The sequence below is a fragment of the Dipodomys merriami genome, unplaced genomic scaffold (genome assembly GCF_024711535.1).
Source record: "Dipodomys merriami isolate MVZ:Mamm:240054 unplaced genomic scaffold, mDipMer1.0.p SCAF_5, whole genome shotgun sequence".
Taxonomy (NCBI): Eukaryota; Metazoa; Chordata; class Mammalia; order Rodentia; family Heteromyidae; genus Dipodomys; species Dipodomys merriami.
Window position 1 is genome coordinate 69,622,807 of NW_027206068.1, and position 18,026 is coordinate 69,640,832.

Here is an 18,026-nt window from a genome sequence, read left to right on the forward strand (position 1 = left end):
ATACAGCTCATGCCAAGTGCCAACTGAAAGCTCTAATCTAGAAGGAAATTGACAGTTAACTTTTCGATCATCATGTGCAGGTGGAAGGTACATGATTTGAGGGTTGGGTGAAGAGACAAAAAATGGGTGGGTATTCAGGAGAGAAAAAGATGAAAATGTTCTTTTTATCCTATCACTGGCATTAATAAAAAAATAAATCAAGGCTTTATGAAATGTGGGAATTAGTAGTTACACTCTAGCCCCGCACAGTTATATCATCTTGGTCTGTAACTTACAGTCACAGTTCTTTCCTAGCTCTACCTTTTAAAAAAGTTTCTGGGTCACACCTGGGTAGGAAAGCTAAGAAGAAAGGGAGGCTTGTTGGAAGCAAATACCTTTAAAATGGTCTCATTTTGCCAGGTGCCGGTGGCTCATGCCTGTAATCCTAGCTACTCAGGAAGCTGAGATCTGAGGATCACAGTTCAAAGCCAGCCCGGGCAGGAAAGTCCATGAAACTCTTATCTCCAATAAACCACTAGAAAACCAGAAGTGGCACTGTGGCTCAAGTGGTAGAGTGCTAGCCTTGAGCTGAAGAGCTGAGGGACAGTGCTCAGGCCCAGAGTTCAAGGCCCACGACCGACCAAAAAAAAAAAAAAAAAAAAGGTTTCATTTCTCAGTCAATATCTCTAGGTTTAAGTGAAACTGGCTCTGATACATGTAGTAAATTCCCCCCCCAAAGACCTGCATAACTTGGAGGCCTGCTACCTGGGCAAGAAGAATCACAACTTGCTGTGGTCTGTATTCTGCAGATGCTGGACTCTGTGTCACATCCACACACGTAGCATACCTGCTCAAGTCCACACATACAGCATACCTGCTCAAGTCCACACATGTAGCATACCTGATCAAGTCCACACATGTAGCATACCTGATCAAGTCCACACATGTGGCATACCTGCTCAAGTCACACATGTAGCATACCTGCTCAAGTCACACATGTAGCATACCTGATCAAGTCCACACATAAAACATACCTGATCAATTCCACATATAGCATACCTGAGATGGAGAGAGAGAGAAATAGAAACATAAAAGCAGACAGAAAGAAATGAATATTGTACATGCATGGGAAGTTACACTGGCTACTGACACTTCATCAGATGGTGTGGGGCTGAGGCTGGACTCACAGCAGAGCCACTGTGAAGAACAACAGCACAAGGATTTTCTCCACAGCGCTGCTGGGAAGCTGGTGACAGCCCCAGTGGTCTGGGTGGGGGGGAACTGTACCCATGATCTCCTATTGGCATCACTGCCTGGGGCCCCCTTCCTTCACAGGTCAGGGTGTAACACGGCCGATGGGGCTGTATAGAAATACTAGCCACAGTTGTACTTCATGTCTGTTGGCTGGGACTTCTCAGTTATTTGTGGACAGACCTCATCTTGATGATTCAGCCATGACTGAGAACAAGGTTTGTCACGTGCCTTCAAGACCCTTCTTGTGATTGTGGTTTGTGGCAAGGGGTGTGTCAGGGTATGGGGGCTGGGTGATTTCCTTAACTTATTCTCCCTTATTTCCCATGCAATATGCTCTATAAAGCTAAAGAAATAATTTCTGTTGAATGGCAACTCCTTTGTACAACTACTTAAGGATAATAAAATACATTTTACAAAAGAAGCAATTTATCTCCCCCACACACACTCACACACACCACACATATAGGAAAATAAAACAGTACAAACCAAACCAAAAGATCCAATATTACTGGAGTGAAACTAGTTCGTGCCAGGTATAGCCCTGAACCTTGAGGATGGAACCGTGGACAAAGCAAAGGGAAACATTTGCCCTTCATGTGCTGCCAATTGAGTGGGGGGTGGGAGGAGGGGGAGACAGATGGTAAAATAAGTAGTCATCAATATGATGATGCATTATTCAAGGAAAAATAAATCAAGAGAGGAAAACGGAAATACTAGGAGGTGTGGTCTTAAATGGGTAAGAAGATGCTGTCTCCATAGCAACTTGCAGGAGGGAAAGACAGGGATCAGCCTGCATTGCAGAAAGACAGGGCCCCTGAGTCAGGCTTTAGGAATGCAGGGTAGATGGAGGGAGCAGCAGAGTCTTATTATAAGCTGGCTATCTATGTAACTTTACTCCATTGTGCCCTTTGCATGAACTATGCGATTCTAAATATTTCACCTCACTGCAGAACTAATAATAATTCAAATTTATATTTGAATTAACTCACAGCAGTAATACAAGGAAGGCCCATTGTGATAATTCCATATGTGAATACATACAATGTAATTTGAACAAGTACATCCCCTCTATTATATTCCTTCTCTCTCTTTTTCAAAATGCGCATATGTGTATATATAATGTATATGAAATCCACCAAAGATATATATACATCCTATATGTATATACATATATGCATATACATATATGATATACAGCATATATATGATGTGTATAAATTATATATGTATAGATTATATTTCTATACATATATAATATATACAAGGTATATCATCCTCTGCACTCTTAAATATCCTTTCTTTTTCCCCCTTCCCTTTCCTGCTATTCTCAGAATCCCCCTTTTGTATTCATGTCCCCTTATTACCATTAAGATCATTGTCATCATTTTAAGTATAGTTTCCACAAATGAGTGAGAACATGCATTTTTGGTCTTTTAAGCCTAGTTTATCATACTTAGCACAATGGTTTCTACTTCCATCCATTTTCCTGCAAGTGACATAATTTTATTTTTTGTTATAGCTTAATAATATTCCATAATATAATATATATGTCTTTCTTTCTTTCTTTCTCCAAATAGCCAAATATTTACTTTTTCTCCTTAAAGCTCAACTTCTTAGCAAGGGGCAGACCTATCAAGTAAATGAGATTCCTTTGGCTCCCTTTAACCCTGATCACTGAGACTGGCATTCAAAGCTATTTTTAAGTGGAGTTACCATCTCTAGTATAGTGACTCCCAGCCCACAGATGTCTTTAGCCATCTGTATCAGAAGAGATGCCTTCTGTTGGTGGCAATCTAATGTCATTGGGTGTACTGTGGAGATCACAAATCATTTCAGTGGTGTAACAGTCTTTGAGGACATCAAGCACTCTGTAAAATCTTAAATATAATCATCAGTTGACTTCTGAGATCTTTTCACAAGACAGAGTATGTCTGTTTGAGAAGAAAGAAGTAATTTAAAAGATATGAAAAGTATGTGTTCAGTGAAGACAAAGGTATTTTTCTATGCCCATCTCCTCCGGTGGCATTTTGATACTGGTTCTCTTAATCCTTTGAACAATCTTCAAATTCTTTGGATGTTTCCCATCATAAATGGTGGCTTTTTAAAAAAAAATTTTCATCCTGGGGATTGGAACCTAGGGTCTTGTGTATGTTAGACAAGTATTCTACTACTGAGCCATACCTACAATCTTAACTGGTGGTTTTAGTAACTTGATAAATGTTAGCCAAGAGCTGGTGGCTCATGCCTGTAATCCTAGCTGCTCAGGAGGCTGAGATCTGAGGATCGTGGTTTGAGGCTGGCTGGGACAGGAAAGCCCATGATCCCCTATCTCCAATCAATCACACACACACACAAAAAACCCAAACAACAACAAAAACAAAAACAGAATGTGGCTCAGAGTGGTAGAGTGCTAACTTTGAGCATAAAAGCTCAGAGACAGCACCTAGGCCTTGAGTTAAAGCCCTGCAACTGACAAAAATTAAATAAATAAATAAATAAATAAATGTTCTAAAATTGTGGGTTAGAACAGTAAAGGGTTAGGAACAACAAAAAAAACTAAGTTTGACAATCTGTATCTACAAGGTGGGTGGGAAGAGTTCCCAAGAGGGTCCTACCTTAGAACATAAAATGATGTCTGTGCAAGGTTAGTTCTCATTAATTCTAACTGAATAGTCATAAAATCAAAGTGGCCTTCAGAAAGTACTCGAGCTATTCAAGCTTGAGAATTTGGATTGGAGCCCTTTGAGGTCTGTCTTTTTAATATACCTTTCAAATGCTGAAGGATTGGGCTTCGTCTACACTAAAATGAAGACTAAGCGAAATAAAATCTATCCTTAGCTATTTGGAAGGCCAAGTATGGATTCATCTTACTGAATGAGGATTACACACCCTGGAATATGTATTTTCTTCTAGAATAACCCAGTTCATCCTAAACAGGAACCTTTTCTGAAATTAAGATAGAAAATGGCATAAGCCATTTTACAGGAAATATTTGATATGGCATTTTTATCTACACTAATAACTATAACTAAAAAACAAAGGATTCTTTTTAAAATTCTATTCCTTGGAGAAATTAAGGGGAATGCCATGAGCAAGGAAGGAGAAAGATTCACATTCACCACCCATAGAGAACCACCCTTAGAATTCTGACAGATGGGGCTGGGGGTTTAGCCCAGCGGAAGGGCGCCCGCCCGGCCCACGCAAGGCCCTGGGTTCGGTCCTCAGCCCTGGGGAAAAAAAAAAAAAAAGCTACAAAAGACCAAAAAAAACCCAAAAAAAACCAAAAAAAACAAGGCAACAGAATTCTGAAGGATTTTCTTCCTAGTCTCAACTTGTTAAAGGAGTAAAAATCATGATGGACACACTGCACGTGTTTTATAAAAGTGTATAAAATGAGGGATGCTCTCTTCCTTGCACTAAAGGCTTCATTCTTGAACATCTTGGTCATGTTCCTGCTTCAACAGCAAAATGCTTTGGCTTAGTAGGGGTTCCAGTGGCTCAAACCTATAACCTTAGCTACTCAAGTGGTTGAGATCTGAGAATCATAGCTTGGATCCAGCCAAGGCAGAAGTTGTATGTATGAGGTATTGAAACATGATGAGACCAAATTACTGCTGTCCCTGCATTGTAACTAATTAACTACTGATTGATTCTTTCTGTTTGGCATAGATTCATATTTTTATTGAGGAAAAGGAAAGCGGTCCCTCTTGTACCCCTTGAAGGTAGAAATTGGATGGTGGGATTTTAAGTTTTGGAGATCAATAATATTATCTTTCATTTCCTGAACACCTGGCATCCTACTAATTGTTTTACATTAATTATCTCATCTGATCTCTAAGCCAACTCTCATTTTTTTTCTCCAGACTTGAGGTAATTTGTGAAGGTCATACAGCAAGTGAGATATCAGGATTTGACTAAAAGCCTGTCTGCACTGCCTCATTTCACTGAGTATTTTGTTTCCTCCATTAAAGGGAATAAACCAGCAACACACACACACACACACACACACACACACACACACACACACACACACACACACACACACACACACACACACACACACACACACACACACACACACACACACACACACACACACACACACACACACAAATTTGAGGGTCTGGGCCCTACTGCAAGGACAGTCATCATGTGTTTTCACCTGACTTCATCAACTCTCGTGTGGACCAAACTATTCACCAAGTAATCCACCTCTCTCCACCCAGCAGCCATACTGAAATTAAAATATTCATCCAAACTCCCCAGCCCCAGGTCACACCCATTCAATAGCTCTCTATTGGCTTAAGATCCAAATATCCTCTGTGACTGCCAAGGCCCTGTTTCTTTTCTTTTCTTTTTAAACTATTTAAATTGTTATTTTAAAAAGGTGATGTAGAGAAGGGTGACAGTTATATAAGTCAGGTAAAGAGCACATTTCTTTTTGGACAATGTCACCTCTTCCTGTACTGTCTCCCAGTTTTTCCCTCCCGTTCCCACCCACAAGTTGTCTAGATCATTTTCAACATAGTGTCTAGTGAATACCACTGCTGCATTTGCTCACCATTTGTCTCTCCATTTCTGTGCCGCCCCCTACACTCCCAAAGACAGATAAAGGAACAAACAAGACAAAAACAAAACAAAGACAGCCACAAAGAAAAAAAAAGGCCATGTTTCCATTTCCTGGAGTTCATTTCGGTAAATAACATTTTATATGATCAGAGGCACACAGGCATTGCACCTTTGTGTTCCTTTCCTAAGCATATCCTCCTCTGGGCTCAGCCAAGGCTCTATTTCCTCTGAAATTTTCTATAGATCCTCACCTGCCTCTTCTGAATACCTCTTGGTCATCTCTCCATCTACTCTAGTCTGAAGCCCCTTGGGGCTAATTCCAGTTCCTTCTGCAGTGTGGAGTGGTGACCCTGACTCCCCTGCTTCTGAGCACCATCTCCAGCTTTCCCTCCCTCCCAACACCTTTCCTATCATGGCATGGATGACACTTCCTCAGGAGACCAGCCATGACTCCCCCAATCAAAAGCAAGAGGTCCTTTTCTCTTAGTCTTCATCTCAGGCTCTTGCTTTGAAGTGCTTGTTTGTTTGCTTGCTTTCTCCTTTCTTTCTTTCTTTCTTTCTTTCTTTTCTTTCTTTCTTTCTTTTCTTTCTTTCTTTCTCTCTCCCTCTCACTCCCCCCCCTCCTCTCTCTCTCTCTTCCTTTCTTTCTATTTATGCCAACTCACGCTACTTGGTTTGCTTGCTCATTTATATGTTTTCAGTTTCCTCCAGTGAACTCAAACATTCCATGAGGGCAGGGGCTCTGTGTGTTTGACTTTGCAGGCCCAGGGCTAGCACATTGCCTGGCACATGGTGGGAAGGTAGTATATGTGTGCGCTATCAGTGAATAAAAGAAAGTAAGGCTTTCACCGGCCAGGACCACACAGGCAAGTTAATAGAGCCTCTGAAAAAGGAGGCATGGAGGACAACAATGAAAATGGGAATGCATTCTGCCTGCCCCTCTACGAACAAACGAACTGTGTGATGCTTAGCGCTGCTCTTCTTCTCACCTGACCCTGTTCCTGTCACAAGTAGTAAGCAGTCATTTAAGCATGATTTCCCACGGACGCTTAAAATGTTTTCTCCTTCCCCATGTTTGCAATCGCTTCTTTTTCCTCATTTTCCTTTATTTCCTCACTCAGGGTCCCGTAGGCTTGTTAAAGAAGAAAGAAGAGCCATTGTGGGTAGTGCAGTTGGGAAACAGCATGTACAGGAAGAAGAGACAGAATCTATGGAAATTGCCAAGTAACCATTCTGCCCGTTAGCTGGTTGCTAAGGGAATGGTGAATCTTCATCTGTTTGCTCTGGACCAGTCTAGATCACTGAGGGCCCTAATCACGCATCGCTCCACACATCCATTCATCTAGGCCTTCTGGGTGAAAACTCCTCCTGCCCCTGCACACACATAAAGACTCTCTCTCTTCCTCCTCTGTCTCTGTCTCTGCTTATCTCTCCCTGCCTCCTCCCCCTCCCCCCTCTCTTTCTTCTCTCTCTCTCTCTCTCTCTCTCTCTCTCTCTCTCTCTCTCTCTCTCTCCCCCTCTCTCTCTCCCCCCCCTCTCTCTCTCTTTTCTCTCTCTCCTATTGGCTCACTATCCTAATAAGCCCTCAGGAAGCAGCAGAGTCTTGGCCTGTGACCTTTGAACAGCGCCGTGGACACTTGCATTTGGATGAAGGACAGAACTGGTTCCCCACAGATGTCAGAACAGCATAAACCCAGCCCCTTCAGATCCTGGGTACGGAGGACATCCCTTCATACTGCTGTTTCTCCTCACTTCAGCCCACCCCTATCCCCACACAGGCACACTTCAAGGAAAAGATATTAACAGTGGTATTTTTTAAGCTTTTCCCAAATTTTTAGTAACATTTTCATTTTCCTGTCAATATATGTGTTTGTTTAGCTTACTGTGTGTTGAGTGTGGCCCACACATATCATGTATTGGAAACTTAGTTCCTAAATTTATATGTTAATGACATTTGGAGATAAGACCTTTGGAAAGGGGTTTAAATTTTAGGGGCAGAACTTACATGGATGGATGAATTCATCCCCAGATGGATGAAATAAAGGAGTTATGGGTTCTCAGGGAACCAGCTTTGTCATAAAATCAGTCTGTCAGCCTGGGGCCTCACCGGATGCCAACCAGATGCTAGCACTGTGCTCTTAAACTTCCACTCTCCAAAACCATAAGCCCAATAACCTAATTTTCTTTGTGAAGTATCACTCTAAAAATCTGCTTAGCTATTTGCTATAGAAACAGAAAAGAGCTACTTTCTTTTCTTTTACCTTGTCTTCTAAAGTTTGATCAAAAATAGATTTTTTTTCCAAAAGAGAAATTTGCTGCTAATGAAAGTTCACTAGGAAAAATATTAGGTATGATTTAGAGCTGTCCATAGATTCTCATCTTTCTAACAGCAACTTTATGACACTTCATAATTTTTGTCTGTGTCCACTGTTTTGTGGGACAGTAGAACTACCAAGAGCATCATTTGCACAATGATACCTTTCCATGACAAATCTTCCTTTCCCCCTTTCTCCCTTTCCCATTTCTAGTCTCCTAAATAACATGAGTTTATTTTAAAGGAATATTAATGGGTTGTAAACAAGTACTATATTAAGTTTGTGTGTCTGGGTTCTGTGGGTATAGCTCAATGATAATCAGCTTTTTTACCTTCACCAGGCCTTGGGTTTAAATCCCAGCACAACCAAAAAAAAAAAAAAAAGTGCCTAAAATTGAAAGCAGCTCTTACGTTGACTTTTTTTTAAAGCACTTATCTAACAAGTGGAAAAGATAAGAATCATCTGACCCTAACATATTTCTTTCATTGGGGTAAGAGTAGAGTGATTTTGTAACATTTATTAAATTCAGTGGACAATTATTGATCTGGTCACTAAAATATAGGCATCATACAAATGTTGACCCTGCTTTCAATTATTGCGGTGGGCTTTTTTATTTTCCTGTTCCTTTCTTTTCATCAGCAGCATCAACTGAAGGTGGTTAGATTCATTTGTCTTTCCAGCCCTAAAATTGTAAGAAGCAGAAGCAATAGGAATTGACTGAATTAGTAAAAAGCTGAACAAGGAGAAAGGACAAATGTGAGGTTTGAACTCAATTTTTCAGAACCTGAATATGTGCTTCTCTGACATTTAAAAAAAAAATCATGGTAAAGTTTTACGAGACAACTGGAAATCTGAACACTGACTGCATAGATTATATTAAAATTTACTGTGTGTTATTTTAGTGGTATGGGTAAATAATACTGTAAATATGGCCTTTTTTGAAACAAAGTTATAATTTAAAGGAAGACATGAAAAATATAAAAGAAATGATAAGTTACTGGGTGCAATGATGTCTAGAATTTGCCTCAAAATAATATGGGAGGAGGGGAATTAGTAGGGTATGGGTAACACGATGGCTTGTGATCGGTAATTACTGAAGCTGCGTTAGGGAAGTACTATTTTCTCCATTTTTTATCCATGTCTGAAACCTCCCATAACAAATTCAACCTTAAATAGTAAATATTAAAGATGAAAACTATGTTTTATGCATATATCTGTCTAAATAACAGAGCCTGAGACCATACTTTGAGGGATTTGCATCCCACAGTTTTCTCTAAGAGCCAATAGGAATTTCAAAATGGGTTTCAGAACAGACCTGGGGATGAAGAGACAGCTGAATATTGAGCGCAAAATGGGTTACTGGAGAGAGAAGCCATTTCCCCTGGAAATGCTGGGAACAAGTCAGTGAGTTACCAAAAATATGCTTAGATTCTGACAGATGTCCCCTGTGAGAAAAGCACTAGTGTGTGCTCCTCATCCGTCGAGTCAGCACCAGAGGACCCCTAAAATAGCACCAACTGTGCTTTGTGGAAGAATGAAAGAAAGGACATTTGTAGTACTTTCTCCAACTGGCCTGTCGTCCTTCTTTCAGAGTGCCTTGCCAGAGAGATGCCTTCCTGGGCACCTTCCGTGGGTGAGGAGCTGCCGGCTCTTTATACAACCATTGAGACAATGTTATAATTATAAAGGCATTCGAAGAAACTTTCTGCTTGGGAATTTTGCTGCATCTAGATTCATATATACAGAGAATTGTGCAAGGATATTCATGAGCAACTTGACCCTCATTCTTAGAAGCTACAGAAATAAATATGGCCACATAATAAACACCATACAGTTCTTAAAATAATCAAGGTCCATCTCTGAGAGTTGGAGAAGAAGAATGCACAAGATAAAGCATGAATTATATGTGTAGTTTGAACCTAAAAGGATCCTAGCTATGTTTGGAAGGTGTGTGGACTCTTAGGTCTATTCCAATATGTCTCTGAGTATTGCCTGTAGACACAGTTGAGGCTCACGCTGAGCTGAGAAAGGGGATTCATAAGGACCGCATTTCAACTCAACTCTGTCTAGCCACAAAGCCTGTGCTCCTGACCGCTCCTAGCCTCTTTGTATTGGCATATTTGACCTTCAGCAACTCTGATGGCACAGACTTGGGGCCATTTTCTGTAACATTTAGCAGTTCCTTGGTCATGAGCGCCCCAGAACTGTTTCCTAAAGAATGAAACTGTGGGGCCAGACACAGCAAACCAAACCCACACTCCTAAGGAAAAAGCAGCCATTGATATCAGTCCAGGACACTTCGTTTCTTGATGTTCTCCCATTGCTCTTGAGGTGCAGGCTCTTTGTATCTCCCTCTGCTTCCTTCCACATGCATACAATTCTTGTGATGAGAAATAGGGGAAACCAACTCTGCACCTTTTCTACTTACAGTCATTGGCCTGCAAGAACACAGCAACGGATCCCAATGTTGACATATTGTATATCCTTTCCTTTTGGTAGAGAGATTAAAATAGGCTTAAAAAATCTATAGAAGAGCAAAAAAAAAGGCACACACAAAAAAGAATTGTTTTTCAATAATCACTACCTTTCCTCAAAATATGAAATGCCTATGCAAACTACATCTCCTGTAAGAAGAATACCCTATTTTGCCTTCTGGAAGTTATTGTTGAGTGCCTTTGTGCTAGATCCCCTCATGTTTAACGTGTGCTGCCTAAGACCATTCAAAGACAGGGTAAGATAGTAGTGGTTTAGATGTCCACATGGTTTTGGGTGAAGGCTGAGTTTGAAAGCCTTTCACATAGAGCTGAAAACAAATTGAGAAGCCAGGTGGAGGCCATCAGACAGTTACGGTGTATGTGTGGTTCTGGTCCCACACCTGTGACAGTCACAGGCTGTTACACCACTTGGCTTTCACAGTCCTTAAAACTAGCATAGGGAGTAAGCAACGTACCCAGGAAGGGAAGCCATCCATAAGCACGGACTCCGTAAGGTCCACATCTGCACAGAGAGTGACCTTAGGTAAGGTATCTTCACCTTGACTGGAAAGCAGGAGGCAGAACTGGTACTAAAATCCTGTGTAGTGGGGCCAGCAGGTTGGAGAAATTTCTGACTTAGTTCCCCTTCCATCTAACCTGCTTTCCCACTACTTGTTTAGCCAACCAGACAAGGGATGGAATCTGTGAAGACAGTGACCTTCAGCAACCATTTCAGCTGCCTTCAGCAGTCCAGATTCCTTAACTCTGACTCTAAGTTGTGATTTCCTACTGCTTTGTTCCTCACTCTGGGCTCTCTGTTTTTCCAAGTGCAACACACTGCATAGCATATTCAATAGCAATCTGACTAATATAGATTTCAGTCTAATGATTGCTTCCTGGGCTTCTCATGCCATCCTTCTATAAATACATCCGGGGATTATTCTGGCTTCTCAGCAATAACATGCAGGGCCGAACCTCTCCATTGGTGGTCAACCTCCATCTCATGTTTTTTTTACTGTATTACCCCTGTGCCTCAACACCTCTCTCTATGATCTACTTCTCTGTGTCTGAATTGACTAGCTAAATATCCCCACTGTTAGAAAATGTGGCATGATACTAACAGAAGCCAGAATTATTCAAATCACATTATCTTTCACTACTGTTGAGGAAGAAAAAAATATTTAAATTAGGAAGGGCAGAAATAGAAACTAGGAGAGAAACTATTACTCCTGGGCAAAAGGAACAGCAGCTTGTTACAATGGAGAGAGTCCAGAACTTAAAAGTCCTGGGCTCAAGGACTAGCTCATTCTTGGCTCACTGTGTGACCTGGGGCATGTCATTAAACCTCTCTGGCTGGCTTCAATTTCCTTATCTACAAAAGGAGGTAAGTAGACTATATCAAGTTACCTTTACCACAAACTTTGGTATTCTTGTCTGAAATATGTTAGCAGTTCCTTTTTGAAAGGACTTGAGGAGTTCCAGAGCTTCCAGTAGAAAAGACAAAGCCTCTCTAAACCTTAGGCTCTTTTTAAATTTCATTTTATTGAACTATGATACTTACTAGACACTATGTTGGAAATGAACTTTACAACTTGTGGGGGGGGGGGGAAAGAAATGGAGAATGGTAAGCTGGAGAAAATGAGGAAGGGAGTAACAATGTTTAAAAAGAAATGTACTCATTGTCTTACTTTTGTAACTGTAACCCCCCTGTTCATCACCTTTAGGATAACTAAAAAAAGAAAAAAAAATTTAATTGAGCTCACAACTAGACTCATCATGAAGACAAGAATATGGATAGCTTCCACCAATTCCAAGGTTTACATCCTGAACAGGGATTGAAGGAGTAACAGGAAAATTCTTACCACTAGGATATTTTCCACTTGCCCTGTATTTGGCCACCTTCTACTAGGAAGAACAATCTGAAGAATTTTCAGGAAAGGAGTGAGTGTCAGCGGTGAACTCCATCTCCAAGGCTGATCTATGCCTTCTTCCAAACCTTTGGCATCTTGGGACAATCATCTTGGCCTCCTGGAACCATGGGTTATCACTCAGGGTCTTTGTGTGTTCAGTATCAAAAGATGAGAGTTCAAAGAATCTCTGAGTCAACTCCAGGACAAGTATGAAGCATTCGGAGATGAAGATGAGCAGATTCTCACCCCGTGCTGTGTTTAATGGTTGAAAACATTCTGGCCAAGCAAAATCTATTCCACTGCCTCATCTTGTAGAATCGGGAAAAATACGAAGGAAGAATAATTAGTCTGAATACCAACTCTTAAGTGGAAAATCCAAGACGCTCTGCCATGCTTATTGCAGTTCACTTTGTAGGCCGGCATCCCAGAGGACCACGCGGACACCATCATATCAAGAAGGAGGGTTACAAGGAGGGTAATCAAAGGGGCTACCTCCCTCCCGGTGGAGTGGGAGCGATGTGGCACCTGCCGCTCTCCAGGTTCATCTCTGTAACGCTGGGGCCAGTGGGGGGAGGTACTCTTGCTTCCACAGCTAGGTCTGGGCAGAGCTATACTGGAGACACCTGCTGGACGGTTTTGCAAGGACATGCCCGCCCAGCTCACAGACCTAATCTCTGCCCTAGCGGGCAGCGCCTGCGCAGTAGGTGAGGCACCGCCCACTTCCGGCCTCCACTATAAAGAGGCCTCCAAAGAGCCAGACGGCGCCATGTTCTCCCTGTCCTCTTGAGAACTTGGGCTTGTGAGCTCTGCTGGCAATAAATCTTTCCTTCTACTTAACTTCTGTCCGCGTGTCTTTGGGGTTACTTTCTTCGGGTTCCCTCCTACCCAGGGTCACATTTTCTCCTTCAGAGTTCTCTTCTGTGAAGGGCAGGGTGGAGTTCAGGTCTGGATGGAGGGCATTCTGGCTGATAGAGCTAGGGGCTACAGATACACGCTAACGAACTTCAAAAAGCTAAATAAATTTATCCATGTATCCTTAAAGAAATGTGACTTCAGCCTGGGCGTTGGTGACTCATGCCCGTCATCCTAGCTACTCAGGAGGCTGAGACCTGAAGATCCCAATTCAAAGCCACCTTAGGCATGAAAGTCCATGAGACTCTTATCTCTAATTAACTACTCAGAAAAAGCGGGAGGTGGTGCTGTGACTCAAGTGGTAGAGTACTAGCTATGAGAGGAAAAGCTCAGGGGCAGTACCCAGGTCCTGGGTTCAAGCCTTGTTTTACTTATATTTTAATAGAATACGTGGCTGTCCAATTTTATAGTGCCTGTGCATTTTTAAACATCATCTGTACTTCAAGACATTTAAAAAGGTAAAGATGTATCTGGATCAGATGGTGACATAAGAGATACTGGGTAGTACTTCGAAGTATATTTTCTGCTTAGGGTTGCTACCCATAAGTTTTAATTAATTTTTTGTGCCAGTATTAGAGCTTGAACTCATGACCTCAAGTTCTCACTTGGCTTTTTCACTCAACCTGTTGCTCTATTACTTGAACCATACCTTCACTTCCTGCTTTTTGCAGATTAACTGGAGATAAGAATCTCATATACTTTTCTACCTAGATTGGCTTCAAACCATGAGCCTCAGATCTCAGCCTCTTGAGTAACTAGTATAGCAGGCATGAGCCACCAGTGCCCAATTTACTACCCTTATGTTTTATGAGTAAATCTGGCTCAGCATGGAACAAAGAAGTTAACACTGGAGCTTCAGCCTTGTCTAAGTCCTTTCAAAGAAATTGCCATGCCAAAGAGTAGGATAAAAACTGAAAGTATATGCATATCAATTTTGCCCATGACCTGAAGCCAGGAAGGACTGCTAATGTAATCATGGCAGCATCAAATTCAAAGTAATTTTGATTGGACTTCCAAAAGCAAACAAACCCTAAAGCCTGAAGTCCTATATTTTAATTCAAGATCAATTACATATATGAAGAACAGAAGAGCTGTAGTTAGGCAGAAAAGTTGCATTTGTAACTACTTTAGTATTTCAGTTGAACACAAGCTTACTGCAATGTGGCTTTAGAACAAAGCCAATGCAAATCTTGAGTTTCTTCAGTTATAAAGTATGTAGGTACAAAGCATTTTTCTCCCTGGATAACTGTGTGTTCACTTTCTGCCCTTCACAATATTTTTTTTCTGTCGTGGGACTTGAACTCTGGGCCTCAGCTCTTCAGCTCAAGGCTAGCGCTCTACCACTTGAGCCACAGCAGCACTTCACCCTTCACAATTTTTACAGAGTTGCTGAATGAGATTGTGTATTGAGAATTGGATGGGGGAGAGAAAATTACCATTGGAAAGTTGGCCTTCTACATCTTCATCCATGGTTCCAATCAAGCACACGTCAAAAATGGCATCAGGCCTATGACAATTACATCTGTACTGAACACATCCCCTAAATAATACAGTATGACTATTTATATCATATTAAAATTACAACTAATCTAGAGGGGATTTAAAGGACACGAGAGAATGTGTATTATGTAAATAAGGGACCATCATCTAGAAGTGACGAGTATCTGATGATTTTGGACACTCTTAGAAGGTTCTAGAACCTGGACCCTCCCCTGCAGATACAAGAAAGGACTACCCATGAAAACATGTGGCATTCCTTCCTCTCATTACTCAATCAGAACCTGCTGGTCATCAATTATGGTCCAGTAGCTATCACTGCCCCCTGAAAATTCAGAGAATGCAAGAGAAGATCCTGTTGGCAAGATGCTGAAAATTCAGAAGCTAGGACTCAGACAGGTCAGCAGTGTGAGGTATAGTGAGGGGGTGAACAGAAATCAGGGGGTCTGGAGGGGCACTTTCAGGTAATTCTGATAGTGGTGATAGAAAGTTCACTTAGCAGAGGTAGACTCCAAGAACCATAACCTACTAAAATTGGAAAAAATCTTTTCTAATGCATATAAAACATGGAGGGAGGGGATTAGCTCTTTCTTGGAGACCCTTTTGACCTCTATTTTGTTTCTGAGTGCTTTCTACAAGGTCACATAGCTCGTTTGAGTCCTCAAGTTAGAATTCTACAGTCATGTAATTCCTACTGAGCTTCATCCAATTGCTTTTCCTATGGACCAATTTTCCCCCAGTTGCTAACCCTTATTTTGCACGATTTTCTGCTAGAACTCAGCTGGCCCGCCAAATTTAGTTTTGCCTGACAATTTGACAAGCACATACTCAATTCCTTTGTCCAGATCACAAAGCCTATGACTAGAATAGATCCACCCTCAACCCAGAGCAGGTGGCTTACCACTAGGTATGTCCCAGGCTACTCTCCAAGGATTCTGGCCAAGGACAGAATGGATGTGAATAGGCCTCCGGCTTATTAGTGAAGGAGAGAATATGACCAAATGAGAATTCTATTATGTTGAGTAAATGAAGCTTCAAAAATAAAGTAAATAATCAAACTGATCTCAATGCAATACATGCCTTTGACCCAGGTTCATAAATAGAGGAAGGTGAAAGCATGAAAAATAACTGATATTTCTTATCACTAAAGAGTCTATTCTGCTATTTAAGAGGGAGGAAGGATTTCCCCACCTTTTCATTGACCAGAGCATCAAGATCAAGAATCTGCTGTATTGAGATGGTTACTTGCACAGGGTCTACCATTTGCTGAAATAATAGCTCTTTCAGAGGTGGAGGTGAGCTCTTCTGTGCTATTTTATCAGTGCAGGCTCCAGCAGAAACCCCACAGTCAACAGAGCAACTACTAACCTCAGAATCTGATGGAATCCAGAGGGTTTCTCCACATTCCAGTCTTGTCTTGATCAGCAACATCTCTTATCTTATTCTTAAATCTGATATCATTCATATTCTTTGTGATGAGTCATTTCTATGTCAACTTGGCTAAGCTGTAGTATCAAGATAGTTAGAGAAACACCATACTTGGTGCAGCTGGAAAAAATGTGGGGGGAAGGGGAAAAAACAAATCATTTAAATAGGGATACAGGTGGACCCATTACAACAATGAGATGTACAAGACATTATGTCGAAAAATGAACTTTACAACTTTGGCGGGGGGGTGGGAGGAGAAGAGAGGGGGATGGGGGAATGGGAAAGGATGAGAAGGGGAAACAAAGGAGGAGGCAACAATGCTTGATATGTACTCATAACCTTGCCCATGTATTTTGAATCCCTCTGTACAGTATTTTCACAATAAAAAAGAAAAGAAAAAAAATGTTTTATAGGATGAGATTAACATTTAAATCAATCAACTTCAATTAAGCAGAGTTAACTCTGCAATGTGGGTGGGACTCATCTAATCAGTGTAAAACCCTGAATGAGAATAGAGGTCTCCAGAGAGAAGAGAAAATTCTGCCTTAGGCTCATATTCTTAGTATCCCCCCCCCCAGTCTCAATCTCTCTCTTCATCTCTTCTTCTCTCCCTCTTCCTTCCCTCTCTCTCTCCCTTCCCTCACCACACCTCTAGGACACTGGTGTTTGAACTCACCTTTGCTCTAAGCTGATTAGATACCCACTTTAGCACGTGAGTCATATCCCCAGCCCCCTCTTACTTTTGCTCATTTTGGGGGCCTCAGACCATGATCCAAAGACTGACAGTCTGTGGAACTCTGAAGTGAAAAGTTAAGACAGTTAGGACCTGAGGTGGCAGCTGACACCAGTACAACAGAGGCTGTGGTAATCACTGTCACATACCCCGCACTTCCCATCACTGAAGCATCTATGACCTGTCATGTACCTTGTTTGAACCACCATGCCTTCCTTGCTTATTTGTTGAGATGGGCCAGCCTTGGACTGTGATCCTTTATCTTCCCTTTCTGTGTAGTTGGAATTATAGGTTGTGCCCATCCAGACAAAATTACTATTTATTGAGCTTACCGTTGCCCAGTGCCATGTAAAACGACTCTTCAATATAAGTATGTGGTCATCTTCATTTTCTATATGAAGATGGGTCCCAAAGTTTTGAGTCATTAAATAACTTATCCAAAGTCACAAAGCTAGTAAGATAAAAAGCTGGAATTCAAATGATCTCTTTGATCTTAGTACATTATGCTATGATTGACTTTCTCGCTTTATTCTATCCCTTTCATAAACTGTAAAACAAAAGTCATAGTTCAATTTGTTCTATAATGTAAGAAATTGCAATTTAAGATAGAGAATAAAACCCTGTACTACTATCATCAGAGACTCTACCTAATTCTTTTCCAAACATTTCAACCAAACTATGTTTTGGGAGATAAGAAGGGAGAAGACTAAGTTGCTTGTTCAAGTGTTAATAATGTTAATAATGTGATTACATAGAGATAAAATCTCAATCATGAACTTTCACTTGGAAGTTGTGTGGTTTTTCCTTAGGCTCAATGAAGGGCATATTAGGACAGCTACAGCTCGGGACTCTGCTAGGCCCTCAGTCCTGACTCACCCTTCCTCTTCATGTCGAGCTCCCTTCTCATCTCTACTGGGTGTGGACCCTGTAATCTCTAGGCTTAGAGAAGGCTCTG

The 18,026-nt window shown here is 41.3% G+C and overlaps 1 long non-coding RNA gene across 3 annotated transcripts in view; it reads right to left on the reverse strand.

Moving 5' to 3' along the window:
• LOC138809867 (uncharacterized) overlaps window positions 1–18,026 on the reverse strand; it is a 48,203-nt gene that overhangs the window by 1,782 nt on the left and 28,395 nt on the right. For all 3 annotated transcript variants that reach the window (XR_011366961.1, XR_011366962.1, XR_011366963.1), the window contains 2 exons: window positions 16,279–16,458; window positions 12,454–12,809 (listed from right to left, as the gene is read on the reverse strand). This is a non-coding gene — a long non-coding RNA (uncharacterized lncRNA). The remainder of the gene's footprint in view (window positions 1–12,453; window positions 12,810–16,278; window positions 16,459–18,026) is intronic.